The 15,153-nt window shown below is 36.2% G+C and overlaps 1 protein-coding gene across 4 annotated transcripts in view; it reads right to left on the reverse strand.

The window, feature by feature from the left end:
- LOC118276940 (syndecan) overlaps positions 1–15,153 on the reverse strand; it is a 283,688-nt gene that overhangs the window by 194,587 nt on the left and 73,948 nt on the right. The window lies entirely within an intron of this gene.

Consider the following 15,153-nt stretch of genomic DNA (forward strand, 5'->3'; position numbering starts at 1 on the left):
TAAAAAGCGAGGATAATGAGTTCAAATGATCCTAGCCTACACCAATAAATACATTTCTTAAAGCTTTCATCAGCGTACAACAGTTCCGAACCAAATCCAAACTTACTAAACAAACTTTCCACGAACTAACCACGAAATAAACACTCCAATCAGCGTCAATACAATTATTCTCATCGTCTATACACACTACTTCTAGAACTACATCCTCACTAAACTATTAATGGACACTAAAGTGGATAAAACCGCCAGAATATCGCTAAAATTGAAAGTCCTGATAGCCTCCGGCGTCCTTTCGCTAAACTTGATCGTATAAAAGGAAATTAGTGCCAATCTATTGAGCACTACAGAGGTGTTAAGCCGGGTTTACAACGTACCGCTATACAACACAGAACTAGCTGTGACTATCTAATGTGTACATAGCCTTCGTTTGTTATTCCAGATTCATGTATAACCAAAATTGAAACTGTAATAGGCGTTGAGATTGATTGTTTGTGCTGCTAATTCATCCTTAGTGCTAAAATATGTTAAGGTAATGCGATTCTTCTTTAGAGACAGATAGGAATACAAATGCGTTTTTTACAGCGTTCAAGGAAAATATCACAGAAATATGACTGGCGCAGGAAATGATACAGAAGTTAAGTCATCAAGGAACGGAAGGATGGAAAGAAAGGTCCTCCGAATTCTTCTCACTTGCACCCCCTACAGGGAAGAGTGCTTGGAAAAGAGTAATTGCGAAAAAAGGCTCTTAAACAAAACGATTGGACAGGAAAAGTAAACGTGAATCAAGAGGGAGGAACTGTAACTGTATGTAAATTGTGTAGAGAAACATGTATTTGTAAGTAAATAGTATGGTAATAAACGATATTTATTATTCAGTGAATTGAAAGATCTCATCTTACGGGCCATTTAATTTGATCTCGCTTCTCTGTTAATATAGGCGAAGAACTTTTACTTTTTGCAGTGAATTTTCATTTGGTGCTTTGTTTTTCTAATTGCTATTCGCGTTTTATTGAAATTAAATTCTACTTCAATTAGTCTATTGATTTCAAATACTTTTTTAATTAAAGTACAGGTAACAACATTATTTGCTATTAAGAATGAAGATACAAAACAGAATCAAAAGACTTCGTACATTTGATTTATGGAATCATATAAGAATAACATATCATATCGGAAATTGTTTAGGTAGGTACTTGTAACATCGCCTAGTAGTACATCAAATTGATAAGAGCAGAGTTTTTGTACAAGTAGCACTCAAAGTAAGTGGCCGTTTACGGATTGCTTCCAAATGGCTTCAATATCTTAAAATGTTTGTTTCACACGCATTTCTTTTTTTTTTTCGTTTGTTTGTTCTGTCACTTCCAATTTGTTCAGTGTTAATGTTAAGTTATAGCGGATGATTTGTATTGTTTCATTTTGTTTTTGGCTTAATCATCTGTCACTATTTATTCAGATCAATTGTATTAAAATTTAATTTGTTCTCGTCTTTCTAGGTTTCTTCGATCGATGCTGAGAATTATTAAGATTTTGTATAATTTATATTGTATAATAAGTAGTGGACTTTTACGAGCTGTGTCGGTGATGATGAAGGCCAGATTTTGACTAAGGAACAATATTTTTAGCTATAAAATATAACTATATACCACAAAACTGACCGCCACCTATTAAAAAAACTTGAAGTAAAACATTATTTAACTTGTAAACACGGCAGACATGTTATCAGTGTCAAGTTGACTTTGACATGAGGGTAGATAGCACATTTAGGCCAGATACGCACGGGCGGAGGTTATCAATCAGCCAGTGGCGTGCCAGGGTCGTAGGATCAGTCTGTAACTTGCCTTATTTCATTTCAAGTAGGTTTCTAAGGTAGTGGAACTGAAAGGTAGATGGACTAGTTTTTAAAATCGATGTCCCTTTTCCATAGGAATAAGTATAGACTTAGAAACAGACGAGTAGCTTTAGTAAAGAATTGTATAATTGTAGTATTGTACTTTCTACTTCAAAAATTTACTATATTAGTCTAAGAAGTATAGTAAACTAATATTGTAAATAATAAACTTTCTTAGTTAAATATTTGATAGGAATGGAAAGTCTAGGACTAAGTATATGCCCTTACAGGTGCAGAGGGTAGTCAAGATCGGGATGGTTTTAGTGAGATAAAAATCCAACACTCCTTATCCCCAAAAAGCTAGGCGCCTTTAGAATATATACCATCGACCTCAAAAAAAGGACTAAGCTGGACTAAGGATATGCAGTCGGCTAGCCGAATAGTGAAAAAATAATCCTGCCTTTATATCGAAAGGTTTGGTAAATTAAAGAATAGTCTACACTATAATTCTAAATCAGGAATTAGGATATTACCACTAGTCATTAGGCATTATAATACTAATGTATCCTGTATCATCCCAGTCAATAATTCAAAGCACAATTAATTCTAATTACTGTTTACCGTGGATTTAATATTTATCAAATGATAGGATTAATAACATATAAGTATTTATCCGCCACTCCATTCAAATTATACGAAACTGTTTACACATACTCATTATTTTATGATAACCGTTTATTATGATTTCCCTAAACGCGTTTAATTATAAATGAAGTGCTGAGCTTATAATTATTAACTAGTGGTCGCCTAGTGGCCGAAATTCGACCATATATGATTTAATTTACAATACCACTTAACGTACGTTGAAGGATAATTTTTATTTAATTCAAACTCTTTTATAAAACTCTTTTCATATGAGACGTGAGAATATCATCGCAATGTCTATCGATTTTGACGTTTTGTCAAATACGATCAGATACTATGCATGTGTGTGTAATGTTTTATTTATTGATTTAATGTACTTTATAAGCATTATTTTTGAAAAATATTAGCGCTATGCACTTCTCCTACACATAAACTATAAGTGTACCAAATTTTATGCTCCTACGTCCGCGCAATTATCGTAAAAAGAGGTCCAAAGTTTTTGCATCACGTATTAATATATAGATTATGTGTAGGAAAAATGGAAGTTGACTCACACAAAATATGTTTAGTCAAACTTTAGGAGATAGGAAAATGTTGTTAAAGAGTATGAATGTATGATGGTAAAGTTATAGTCTCAAAAACACCTAGATTTCAAAAGGACAGTAGTAGTAGTAGTTCAAATTTATGTGAGGCCGTGGAACCACTCCGGTCGAGCCGGCCCAGCAATACCGAAGCCGAGAAAACATAACAAATTGAGTATCAACAAGAAACTACTTACGTTAATTGCTTTATAATTACGATTAAGAAAACTAATTCAGGAAGGAAAGTTATTATTGAGGAGATTTTCAAATTCCTATCAAAGATATAAATAACCAAAGAGACAACCACCAAGCATTTAAGTATCACATTCACTCAAACCACTCAAACCTTTACTATTCACAAAACTACTCGGGACATTGTTACCCAAAACATGAAAAGGACATCAGCATCTGACCTATTTGCAAAGCAAGCTGGTCCATTGTGCCACCAGATTTTATTTACATATATTAAACGAATGTATGATAGCATCTCCGAAACTTGGCAAGCATCCAAAAGGGAATTAGACATTGACAGTACGTAAAAAAGTGAACCAATGATTGTAGCTATCGAAACTGCCAATAAAATAACTGGCCATAATTCTTTGTAGATTACTCTATCAGAGGACGAGGGGAAAATATGTAGATGGCGTTGCGTACGTTTAATGGACGCTACGTTTTGTGGTACAACGATTTGGAACAATTTTTTGTAAAATTCTTTGTGGCTTGATTTTAGTGTTTGATACCTTTTTTGAGCTTAGGCTGAGGCAAGAGGGAGTGTTAGACTCTTACTGGCTAAAAACCACCCCGTTCCTTCTCCTGCTTTGAGCCAGAGCCCCGGTAACCTGTTACGTTGTCCGCAGCTCCGAATCGGGCATTAGCCTTATTTTATCGACTTTACTAATACCCTGACATCATATATCGTATCATTCCCTGACATTTCAGATATAAAATAAGTGTATTGTCAGCTTGTGTATTTGCTAAAATCCTTCCAGATTTACATTCAAAGAGAAGTTTGAAAGTTTATGTTGCTACTACTTCCTGAGTTATTGTATTACCCATACGTTTTAGACTTAACAGTTCAGCGACGGAATGTTAATGGAAGGACCATTTAGGTTGTTGATTTAAATTAGAGTTTACATCGCGTAAACATGTCTCCTCACATCTTTGTGTGAATCCTGCACTAATAAACTTACTCTGTTCTTTGTTAAACAAGACAAAATAGCCTTTAATTCATTTCGTATTAAGTACAATTTATTTTAACAACATCCGATTCAAATTGAAGTGTTTTGGTATTAAAAATAATATCAACTTTCCTCGAAAGACAAACTGAACGCAAACATTATAAATAGACGATAAAACGTAATGAATAACAGGAATCGACCCACGACCAAAAAAACAAAAACTGTTTTTGCAATTAAAGATACCGACAACGAAAACAACAAAGTAAAATTCGTTGAAATCGTAGAAACTAGAATAAACAAACAACACAACGTATCTCCCAATAATATTACGAATGCAAGAGTAAACGAAGTCTTCATATCATATGAGACACTGCGACCTTAATGTACGTTGAATAAAGGAATGTAAGTCACAATACTTTCTTCAAAGCAGAGCTAATAAATTCTCAATGCTCAAAGAATACCAAATGATACTTGGATGCAAATAAATAGCAACGAGCAGTACTGTCGCATCAAGGTGCACTTGCAGACGGAGCTCACTAAATCGATCTCTAAATTCAATAAATTTTGCTATTCATGAATTCAATGGTGCAACAGCCGTTAGGAAGGTCTCGTAACTTTGGTGCAGGAAAAACGTGGGGGACATTAAGACGATAGTGAGATCTATGAAGATCGTAAAGGAAATAGATGGTTTTAGAGTATAAGTTAATTTTGTATTGCGATGACCTAAAATAAAATCATTTAGAACTAGCAAGATGATAACTCCCAACTTGAAAAGAGTGTTTCGACAGTCGCAAAAGTAACACGCAGTTGGATTCATCCCCCGTGTATGGCAATAGGATTACCCCCTATCTCAAAGGACTAATAACATAACTGGCAATAAGAAAGTTCGAGGAAAACATGTGTTACTTTATATCACGTTCGCAAGAATTTGATTAGAATCGGACCACAAATCTTCAATACAAAGTTACCGTATTATTTCGCCAAGTTTTATTAGACAAATGGCCAAACATAAACGCAACAAGAGAGTTCTTACAAAAATTAAACTTGAGAAAAAAAAAGTTTTAATAACAAGAAAATACAAAAGATGAAACCACACAAAAGTTTCGCCGTACGAAATGAGCGGAACAGTAAGAATTATGGCGACAGGACGGCCGACTTCGGGCTAATTAGGAGCGACGAAGCCTGAAAACTTATCATTTTAAGATATTAATAACGTTTAATTAAGAAACAGACTTCAAGGAGAATGAGTTTTATAATATTAATATTAAACGGGAGAGCAAGTGCAGCCTTGAAGGCAGATGTTGGGAGCAGTTGAAATAAATCTTGGGATGAAGGAAGGATTCAAAAATGAGGTTACGTACATACATAAATTCATGGCTGCCTCCCCCATGGGAGTACGTGGGAACTACATAACGCCACGTGTTACGACCCTGTCACACCATTCTCTTCCTTCACGTTCGCTCACTTCAAAATACATGGGCATCCTGAGCACATACTTCGCACTTTATTTACTTTATTTCCGCATAACATCAAATCTGGTATTTTCTTCCAGAAGAAATAAACATAAGCGACTGTGGAACAAGGTACAGTCGACAAAGTCATTTGGTATGCAGGCAAGAAAATAAAGATTGATTCTGTACAGAGGCTGCACCTATTGCTATTCTAAATTATATGCTTGTTGAAGACTTTAATTTCTCGGTACTTAATCAAACTTTATTTCCTTACCTACTTACTAAATAGTTTGGCTGACGTACATCTAGTTGTCGCATGTTCTGCATAATTAAGAGCCAAGCCGTCACATGCCCTAATATTAAGGAGCTTGATAAAATGGTTCAAGGGAAATCAGTATCATTCATTCTTATGTAAAGCCACCGAAATTATTCTTTCACATAAACAAATGTGTCTGCGGAACAACACTCAAATTAGACGCCAGCCCCCATAATTTTAATGCAAATTATGGCGACATTCCCAAAAAACTTGTGACACTCCCCCAACAAGAAAAATCTAATTTCGTTTCCCTAAAATCCTTAAAGTACTTATTCCAAGTACATAGGATCAAATTCCCCCAGCAACACGCGAAGCTACATCAGTGAAGGCGAAATTGCATTAAGTAAAATGCGAGAAATGATGATAATATACGGAAAAGTAGGAAAAAAGTCAATAAATGAAACTCGGTTTTTTTAACTAACCAGATATACAGGGTAAAATTTACGCAGGCCTAATTTTGTGGGGAAAGAAATTGTGGCTAAGGACGCTGGGTGTGGACTGATATTAATATCTGAAGAACTGTATAGGGTTTTTAGGAGACTGATAATTCTAAAAACAATGACCTCAGAAATAGGTCAAGTGGAATTCATAATTATACAAAATGTTTTGACACTCTATCACATTATACTGCACGGTTAGCGTGTTAACAAGGTATCCGGCTTCCGCGCTACGTGTACCAGGTTCGATTCCTACACGGAACAACTCTTTGTGTGATCCGCAAATTGATATTTCGGGTCTGGGTATCATGTGTAAGTATATGAACTAGACACAGGAGAAAATCCAAGCGTGGGACGACGTTTAAAAACAAAACATTCAGTCATATTTTCTATCCCTATTATTTTAATAACACATATCTTATCCTTCTCTCATTAACACAACCACAAAAATATCCAAACCACTACACAATACATTGACTCAACCAAAAAAACATGATAATTAACGGGAAAATTATTACCAATTACAGCGAGCCCTGTAGATTTATTCCCCTTATGAATATTTACGTCTATCTGTATTGAGGGTGCTCACAAATCTCCTGCCACTTTGTTACTCCGTCTGCAAGTGACTACAGACTTGTAATAATGAACTCTGTGCTATAGTAGTTTCTACAGAATAAATTAAAATAAATATCACTCGAGCTTCGTCAGAAACTGGCGAGGAATTGTAATAGGGACGAATGATGGAATGATGTAAAGCGATTTGATATTGAAAAAAAAACCAAAAAAAAAAAAGGGCATATTTTAAAGTGTGAACCTCAATTTTTTAAGTCGGGTAATGTACGTAAAACCTTCTCCTAAGTCTAAAAATACTATGCTTAAAAACCGCATCAAATATACCTACATACATACAGGTCAAACTGAGAACCTCCTTTTAAGTCGGTTAAAAAAAGATTGAAAACATAGTTTGTGAGAAAATTTATAAAGCGTTAGAATCTATAAATGTAATGCTATATTTTTATTTCTTACAGGGCTGGGAGAAACTAAACTTTTTCCTAAGGCTTTTCTAGACAGCATTTAAAAATACTGTCCAGGTGGCCCGATAAATTGGTAATTCAAGTAAAGATATTTCTTTTTACGAAGATACATGATCTAATAAAAGAGTATTAGTAATAAATAACGATAGATTGAAGAAATCAGAGTCAGAAGATAACATAAAATACCAATAAACAAGCAATAAAGATATATTAAAGGAATTAAATCTATAAATAGTATCTTTGAAAGATAAATAAACCTTGCGTTACTAAACAAAAGGTAAGTAATAAAATTATGATAAAATAGTTGTAAAAATATTGAGGTTAGCTAATCCTAATCTTCCCAAACTCCGATTCCTCAACAACCCTTGAAATCCTAACCCTCAAAAAGCCGGCAACGCACTTGTAACGCCTCTGGTGTTTCGGGTGACCATTACTCTTTTACCGGCTAATACTATAAAGAAACAAATTCCAAGTCCTAATCAAATATATTGTAAAATTTCTTTATTCAAACTATTCCCACATTTTTCTACGCGTTATGGGAATACTATAACAATGGACAAACCAAGTAATGTTGAAACCTAATGAGGTGGAGTATTGAAACAGACTGGAATTGATTCATTTCTTATTAAAATTTACACCATGAAGGTTTTGTTTCATTCTTCAACAGCTTAATTATAGTTGCATGAGCCACTGTTCAACACAAAGACCTTATTAATAAACAAACTTTCTGAGTATTCCGAAAACTGTACGCAAAAACATTTTAAACTCGGTTTACCTTCAGAAATTTTCGTAGAATAAACATACCAGACTGGCAAACACAACATTCCCCGAAATGTATTATTTAGTTATTATTGCGTTCCTCAAATCTCAAGTTACAACCGGGACACAGAAAGGGAATTCAAAAACAACATCAATTCTCTGTATTGTATATGTTGGCTTAAGGAAAATGGAAGAAAAATAATTGCAGTGAAATACTCATACTCGTATCATGCAAAATGAAGAACAAAATGAATGACAAACATATGTATGACAGTAATGTACTAGGAGACTAAAAAAGACGGCACTCATCCAACCCACCAATTAACTTGTCATTTAAATTTGAACATTAAATATTATGTTGTATGATATATTTCATAACGTCAATACAAAAGGGCTGTAAGAAAGAGGTCCGCGCACTGGCAGCGCGTTTACAGCCTTTTTATATTGTTTCCAAAGCTGGCCTAAGCACGAGTCCGTACCGTTTATATGTGCGATGATCTTTAGAGGTATAGTCAAACAGATTAGCAAGATGGTTAAAACAAATGCTAGTAAAGTACTATAACAATGAGCATCACAAATGCCCTAGAAAAGTTTTGTATCGGTGACCAAACATTAGAGGATACAGATGATAATCACATTGAAACGCCCATATCCGAAGACAGAGTGGTCAAAGATAGCAGATAAAGACAAAAGTTATAGCATAAACAGCCGTCAAGTCTATCTTTATCCGAGCAAACAAAAGGAGTACCTACGTGTAACAACGTCACAATATTAATGATGATTTTTCCCAAAACGAACAAAAGCGACACGAGAACATTTTATTTACCCTGACAAAGGCTCGTTCTATACCAAACACATTATTATTCCAAGCCAAAAACTTCCCACATAAAACATAAGAAAGCAACAATAAAATCTTGTTAACTTCCAATAAATTCAATACAAAATGTGCTTGTCGAAATAAAACTAAAAAGACAATAGTTCGCCCACTTAAAACACAGAAGTTATGTGAATTAGAATAAAAAGGCTAGCTCACATTGACCTATACAATAAATCTCACTGTTCGACCAACTTCGTGTGACTTCGGAAATACTCGACTGTTTTCGGACCAATACTTGAACTGGCTACGAATTTTATCAGAGGAATTGAATGCAAACAATGGAGGAACAATTCTCAATGGAAATAACCTACTATTGTAGTCGAAATAATGATGAGACGCAGAGACAAATGTGAAAGGAATATTGAAGGTTCCTGTCATTCGACCTTTTGGGTAGTTATGTTGAGAACTGCGACTAATAATTCTGATCACGATGCAGATACCTTTATTGTTTTGTTTAAGACTTTTGATCCTCGAGACGACCTGCCATGATATTATTTACACGTCAATATGATTGAAATCGATAAACTGCTATGAGTATACCTAAGCAAACTTAATCAGTGAGACCTAATCGTTATTATTTCAATTTATTATCGAGAATCGCAAAAGAAATTCGAAGACAATCTTCAAAATAATTCAGTACGTTTAGCGATCTACAATCGTAGCATTACATATTAATGGTCACGAACCTGACATTATCCGAAACACTCTCGGAATGAGAGGATTAGCTCCGCTCGATTTGACATGAATTAAATATAAATAAATCTGCGAAAAATCTGTAGTCAAAGAGTCAGGACCGCAAACCGCGAGAGACACCAGGCTTGTAACGGCTTGGCTACGTAATATTCATTAAACATGCATGGGTTCTGCACAAATAAATCGCATTATACGTACCGTAAAGCGACCCGAACACATATGAATAAATAAGGGCCCTTAAATTCAAGTTACCTCGACCCACCTTCGGCATTATACTAAGGAACGTTGTGTTCCCAGTAATGTTATGCTAAGATCCTTTGTCTTGTAACTAGTCGTGTCGTGGACGTGTAATATTTCTCCGTACTATAATGTACTAGGAAGGAGTTAGTCATTTTCATGTGACAGGTCTTTAACATCTAGAGTTTGTTTTAAAACGACTAACGGCTAATTTCAGTAACCTATTTATCTGTAGTTTTCCTTACTAGAGATAGTATTTTGACATATTACAAGCTCCAAACAAAATTGTCTCTCCAGTAAGCAAATCTACAGATAGATAGGTTATTGAAATTGGCCGTTAATAATATTCTATGTCGACACAATTCTGACGTTTAGTGAAAAGTGTGTTAGTGTACAAGACTCGAAGTCTTTATTAGCTAGACAGAAAACAAACATAGTTCTTGTTGCAATTCCGATTCTAATTGACCGACATTTTGATTAAAAAACACACCAGAATTAATAGTCATGGCGGTTTATTTGTTACCCAATCCTGATTAATGGTGACCTCCCAAGCTTAACTTTCTGCGTTCACTTTGACATGTCTTCTGAAATAGGGTTGGCTAAGAATAGTTTCCGTCTGGCTGTGACGAGGCACTAACGAAGGGTCAACATGAGAGAGGGTACCGGCTTGTCTTAGGTGGGACACCCCTTAATTTATTATTAGCTTGAAGTGTTACACTGGAAGCTAAAACGTTACAGTAGTAAGCTAACCGAGTGTTATTTTTGTTCCAAAGAATTAAGTTCAAATTAAAGACTCCCGTCTTTAATTGTGTAAGTTCTTTACATTTTTTTATAACTATCACGTACTAGCTACTTCAGTGTGGCTTCACCCACTCTGCTTGGCTACTATTGATCGTAACGGGATGTTATATAGCCTATAATATCACTTCTCAAATATACTATCCAACACAAAATAATTGACTGCACAGGTGATGCAGTGATTGGCCAACTGGCTGTCGAGCTCGTGTCGCAGAGATCGATTCCCGCACGGAACAACTCTTCGTATGATTCATATGTATGAAACACCCACCCAGTGTGTATGTATTAAATTTAGACTTTTTCAGAGAAATATGCACATTTTATTATTGTAATTTTAATTCTAATGTCAAGTGACTTTGTAAACGTTTTTAAAAGATCAGATTCAGTCTTCAATCGACGGAAACAAATTGAAAGACATATACGTACATAGGATGGAAGGAAGTTCTTAAGCTTCGGTCCCTAAGAATAGAACACGTTATACGTTACGTAGGTTTGACAGAAACATTTCGAAGACTGACATACAATTACACAAATGTTGTACCGACGTAGAGCATATCAGACTACGCGAGACGAGCACTTGACGACACGACACGGAGATGTTTCTAATTGGAAGATAATTAAACTGTGCTAAATTGAATTCTATAGGTACGATGTTAGACTTAAAATGCAATATTAATTGTAGTGTTTTCATGATATCTTTTTAATAAATATATAATCTTTGCATTAATTATTATGATATCGGCTTATTCACGTAAATGTTTGACGAGGAACTCGACTAGTTTCAAACCATACTGGAGACTCATTCCGCGACGGACGCTGCTCATGAAACGGACAGGACGCTGCGATTGTAGCGCTGCTACTGACGTGAGTAAGTCGATAACATAGTAAATTAATTATTTACTCATTCCAAATACCTCATTCTTAATTTAATACTATATGAATGTACAGATTAACATTCTACAAGTCTTCCTCAATGAAAAATCGTAGCTGTAACGAACCACAGTATACTTATCGATCGTAAATCTTTCAAACTGCATTAATAAGTAACAATACAAAAAACAACAGTAATCGTTAATGGCTGAGTTTTTACTGTCTTCATATTCAACACGGGATTTTCCAACACGAAATATGAAAAATGCTTATTTCCGCCAGTCACACTGGGGTTCACGAAAAAACAATGCTAGCCATAAAAAAACATAAATACATACTTATAACACAGTAGAGTACCACTAAACGCGATGTGACAACACTAATTTACTGTCACCATACGATTGAAAACATTCGATTCTAATGAGTGCTGTAATATTATCGATTATACACTGGCCAGTCATTCGTAATCGCGTTCGTGTTGCACGAGACATCGATGCTTGCACTCGAGTGAGTGTTCGTCACATATTAACGAGGTTTTACGACGTGAAAATGAAGTGGTTTCACGACCAGTTGAGTACGTCATTTCGTGGATAATATGTCTGATCGGATGAAAGTGAAAATTTCCAGCTGATTTTGCTTTTGTGGATACGGTTTGTTAGGCTTGTCGTCAAAGCACAATTCTTTTAGTTTATTGTCAAAATTGATTTACGTCTGAATCGTAAAATAAGAATCCTTGTGCGTATTTACCCTGCCCTCTCCCTATCCTATAAAAAAATTACTACCCAGTATCACAATGTAAACTCCGCACACTATACAAACTTCAGTTCATTTCGAAATACTCCATCAACATAACCACACGTTCACATTCGCTATAGCACCTTCATACAAACATATTCAAAAACGTCTAGGATTCCCTTATCCGGACGAGATCTTTCCATCATCCGTACCACTCGTAGTACACACAGAATAGGAAGCTAGTTGCGAAGTGTCGTCGGAATGTCTCCCCCACTTCCGTCATCTCGACATCACAGGATTAGAGTTTTTTTTCTCCCCTCCCCGTCCTCAACACATATCCGCGACGCCTAACTATCGCCCGCTGATGATAGATGTGTTAAAAATAAGCAGATACCTTTTTTGTACGGTAAAAAAGTGCCGCCATTTTGTTTTTTTTTTTTATTATTTTGACAGTTGGATTTTTATTGATGTGTGTGCGTTTTGATGTGTCAAGGGACTGTTTGGGAAGGTCTGATGATGAGATTCATTTGTTTTATTAGTTGCTTGTTAAACATAAATTGAAGTCATTTCGGATAATTCATCGAGTAGTATTAAATGGTTCCGGTTGGTGCGGTGGCTGGGCAACTGGCTGCCGCGCAACGGGTAGCGGGTTCGATTCCCGCACGGAGCAACTCTTTGTGTGATTCAGAAATTGTTGTTTCGGGTCTGGGTGTCATGTGCATGTGAACTTATATGTTCATAAACGCACCCATGACACAGGAGAAAATCCTAATATGGGGTAACGTTTAAAAAAAAATAACAAAAAAATGGTAAAGTGCTCCTTTAAAATGAAATATATCGATCTTGAAACCTAAAACTAAACCAAAATCCTGAATATAATTGTCAATTCAAATCACGTTTCGAGTTATCCTTCAACTTTTCATAACAATAGTCACTTTCCACCTTCAAAAATCTTATCCTTATGTGGTCGGCGACGGCGCCCTCTCGCGTCCGGCACTGATACAAGCCATGGTGCGGAGCGAGGGGGACTGGGATGCCATCTCCTCCTTCTGCGAAGCAGTCATGCTAGCTAAGGAGGAGGCGGGGCGCGTGAGAGAAAGAACCTCTTCACGCCCCAGCCGTCGCGAGAGACACTCCGGGCGTCGGGGATCGCGCGACGATCTCCGGCCACCGTAAGTGCGGGTCTGCGGACGACGAGCAAGGGTAGCTCGCCGCCCGACCAGAACCAGACCCGTGCGTGCGGCGCGTCGCGTTCTGCGCGCGCCTCAAAGAGCCATCAGACCACCACAGATGGGGCCCAGTAGGGCTGATGCCTAATCCGGAGCTGCGGACAACCTAGCGGGTTTACCGGGGCTCCGGCTCGACGGGCAGGAGTAGGAACGGGGTGGTTTTTAGTCAGTAAGAGTCTGACACTCCCTCTCGCCTCGCCCAAGGCGGGAGAAGTCATTGGATGATTTTCCACCCTAAAAAAAAAAAAAAAAGAAATCTTATCCTTTGACATTCAAATGACTCCAGAATTGACCTTCAACGTTTAATACCATAAAAATCGTGATCAAAATAAGTACCGCATTAAATGCATTATTTTTGCACTCAGCACGGGACGAGACTTGTTTAAAAACCTTGACATTTCCATATAATTAGTAGAAATAATGTGTATTTTTTACCAATCGAGCATATAAATAGAGGAACGTTTGTTTTTGCTTCCTAATCAGTTTTTATTGAAGTATGTAATATGTTATAACAGTATATTAGTTACAGCATCCTGTTAATAGATTCTATGAGAACTAATTACAACCTCCAAAAGTGGTGCTTTGTAAGATTTTTGTTCAGCACTAAATAGACACATAAATAAAAATTCGAATAAACATTGATGCTATATTCAATTCAGTCAATCCAGTTCTTTTGTGTTTCAATTTAGAAGTATTAAAATGTGCCTCTTAATAAGATGTTTACATACTGCTTTAGCTTGCATCACATTTATGCACCTAGTCACAAATTTTAGCGCTCTATTGAAATGGGGAAAACATCCAATGATTTCTTCTCTCTGGGTGAGGCGAGAGAGTGTCAGACTCTTATTGACTAAAAACCATCTGGTTCCTACTCTTGCTTTGAGCTTTTTTTTTTTTTTTTGAGGGGGGAAAATCATCCAATGATTTCTCCGCCTTGAGTGAGGCGAGAGAGTGTCAGACTCTTACTGACTAAAAACCACCCCGTTCCTACTCATGCTTTGAGCTGGAGCCCCAGTAACCCCTTACGTTGTTCGCAACTCCGGAACTCCGGATTTTAAGCGCTACATTTAACTGTAAGAAATTCCTCAAATTCGGAAGTAAGTATAATAAATAACGTCTTACGTAAACATTATTAAATTAAAATTGGAAATTCTTTACCGAACATAAAACATATAATGGCCAGTAATATATCATGGATACGGTACGAAGTCTGTTTTATTGTCTTTCCTTTTAAATACACAAAGACATATTGTATTGCATGTAAGAAATGACGTCACGTAAATTATAAAATCAATGGCCGTAGAGGCATTAATTAGTGATGCATTCTGTATTCTACATGTAGGCCATCGATCATGTATACACAAGCATATTAAAGTACTCTTTACCGTCTAATGTACTTTTAACTTTATGGCTTTGCTGTTTAAGTTGTAAATCTATTGATGGAATTTGACAGTTTTAGATAGGTTAATGTGCTGCCTGCAATTT

This window comes from Spodoptera frugiperda, chromosome 15 (genome assembly GCF_023101765.2).
Source record: "Spodoptera frugiperda isolate SF20-4 chromosome 15, AGI-APGP_CSIRO_Sfru_2.0, whole genome shotgun sequence".
Lineage (NCBI taxonomy): Eukaryota > Metazoa > Arthropoda > Insecta > Lepidoptera > Noctuidae > Spodoptera > Spodoptera frugiperda.